The sequence below is a fragment of the Gekko japonicus genome, unplaced genomic scaffold (assembly GCF_001447785.1).
Source record: "Gekko japonicus isolate JY-2015 unplaced genomic scaffold, Gekko_japonicus_V1.1 scaffold4661, whole genome shotgun sequence".
Classification (NCBI taxonomy): Eukaryota; Metazoa; Chordata; class Lepidosauria; order Squamata; family Gekkonidae; genus Gekko; species Gekko japonicus.
The window spans coordinates 1405-3466 of record NW_015165392.1 but is presented as its reverse complement, the minus strand read 5'-3'; the positions used below and the strand labels follow the sequence as shown (position 1 = coordinate 3466).

Here is a 2062-nt window from a genome sequence, read left to right as displayed (position 1 = left end):
TCCCCGGTCTGGTCTACAAACTGGTACCGACGCTGCTAGCTTGCTTAGAGAAGGAGAGCGAAAGTGGTGGCCCATGGACCAAATCTGGGGAGGAGCCGTGGTTCAGTGGAAGAGCCTCTGCCTGGCATGCAGAAGGTCCCGGGTTCAGTCCCCGGCATCTCCAGTTAAATGGACCGGGTAGGAGGTGGTGTGAAAGACCTCAGCCTGAGACCCTGGAGAGCTGTAAAGAGGGGCCGTAGCTCAGTGGAAGAGCCTCTGCCTGGCATGCAGAAGGTCCCGGGTTCAGTCCCCGGCACCTCCAGTTAAATGGACCGGGCAGGAGGTGATGTGAAAGACCTCAGCCTGAGACCCTGGAGAGCTGTCAAGAGGGGCCGTGGCTCAGTGGAAGAGCCTCTGCCTGGCATGCAGAAGGTCCCGAGTTCAATCCCTGGCATCTCCAGTTAAAAGGGCCAGGCAGTAGGTGATGGGAAAGACCTCCGCCTGAGACCCTGGAGAGCTGTCAAGAGGGGCTGTGGCTCAGTGGAAGAGCCTCTGCCTGGCATGCAGGAGGTCCCAGGTTCAGTCCCTGGCATCTCCAGTTAAAAGGACCAGGCAGGAGGTGATGGGAAAGACCCCAGCCTGAGACCCTGGAGAGCTGTGAAGAGGGGCTGTGGCTCAGTGGCAGAGCCTCTGCCTGGCATGCAGGAGGTCCCAGATTCAGTCCCCGGCATCTCCAGTTAAAAGGACCAGGCAGGAGGTGATGGGAAAGACCTCCACCTGAGACCCTGGAGAGCTGTAGAGAGGGGCTGTGGCTCAGTGGAAGAGCCTCTGCCTTGCATGCAGAAGGTCCCGGGTTCAGTCCCCAGCATCTCCAGTTAAACGGACCGGGCAGGAGGTGGTGGGAAAGACCTCCGCCTGAGACCCTGGAGAGCTGTCAAGAGGGGCTGTGGCTCAGTGGAAGAGCCTCTGCCTGGCATGCAGGAGGTCCCAGGTTCAGTCCCTGGCATCTCCAGTTAAAAGGACCAGGCAGGAGGTGATGGGAAAGACCCCAGCCTGAGACCCTGGAGAGCTGTGAAGAGGGGCTGTGGCTCAGTGGCAGAGCCTCTGCCTGGCATGCAGGAGGTCCCAGGTTCAGTCCCTGGCATCTCCAGTTAAAAGGACCAGGCAGGAGGTGATGGGAAAGACCTCAGCCTGAGACCCTGGAGAGCTGTGAAGAGGGGCTGTGGCTCAGTGGCAGAGCCTCTGCCTGGCATGCAGGAGGTCCCAGGTTCAGTCCCTGGCATCTCCAGTTAAAAGGACCAGGCAGGAGGTGATGGGAAAGACCTCAGCCTGAGACCCTGGAGAGCTGTAGAGAGGGGCTGTGGCTCAGTGGCAGAGCCTCTGCCTGGCATGCAGGAGGTCCCAGGTTCAGTCCCAGGCATCTCCAGTGAAAAGGACCAGGCAGGAGGTGGTGGGAAAGACCTCCGCCTGAGACCCTGGAGAGCTGTCAAGAGGGGCTGTGGCTCAGTGGAAGAGCCTCTGCCTGGCATGCAGAAGGTCCCAGGTTCAATCCCTGGCATCTCCAGTTAAAAGGACCAGGCAGGAGGTGGTGGGAAAGACCTCCGCCTGAGACCCTGGAGAGCAGCTGCCAGTCTGAGTAGACAATACTGACCTCAATGGATCAATGGTCTAATTCAGTATAAGGCAGCTTCATGATCGGTCATGATTGCTTAGAAGTGGCCCATTGCTACTGCAGCCTACTGCAGACCGGCTGCCAGCCAGAGTAGACAATACTGACCTTGATAAAGCAATGGTCTGAGTGTTGGGCGAGGATCAGGGAGGCCAGGTTTCCAGTCCCCATCCTACCATGAAATTCGCTGGGAGGCATTGGGTCAGTCACTCTGCCTCAGCCTAACTTACCTTGCAGGGTTCTTGTTGGGGGGATAACATGAGGAAGAGAGAGGTATGAATGCCACTCAGAGCCAGTTTGGTGTAGTGGTTAAGTGCGCGGACTCTAATCTGGGAGAACCGGGTTTGATTCCCCACTCTTCCACTTGCAGCTGCTGGGTGACCTTGGGAAGCCATAAGTTCTGTCAGAGCTGTT

The 2062-nt window shown here is 58.1% G+C and overlaps 1 non-coding gene across 1 annotated transcript; it reads left to right on the top strand.

The window, feature by feature from the left end:
• The first annotated feature begins 1471 nt into the window (after positions 1 to 1471).
• Positions 1472 to 1543, top strand: TRNAA-GGC. Its single transcript has one exon. It is a non-coding gene; the product is annotated as a tRNA-Ala (tRNA).
• Positions 1544 to 2062: the final 519 nt, after the last annotated feature.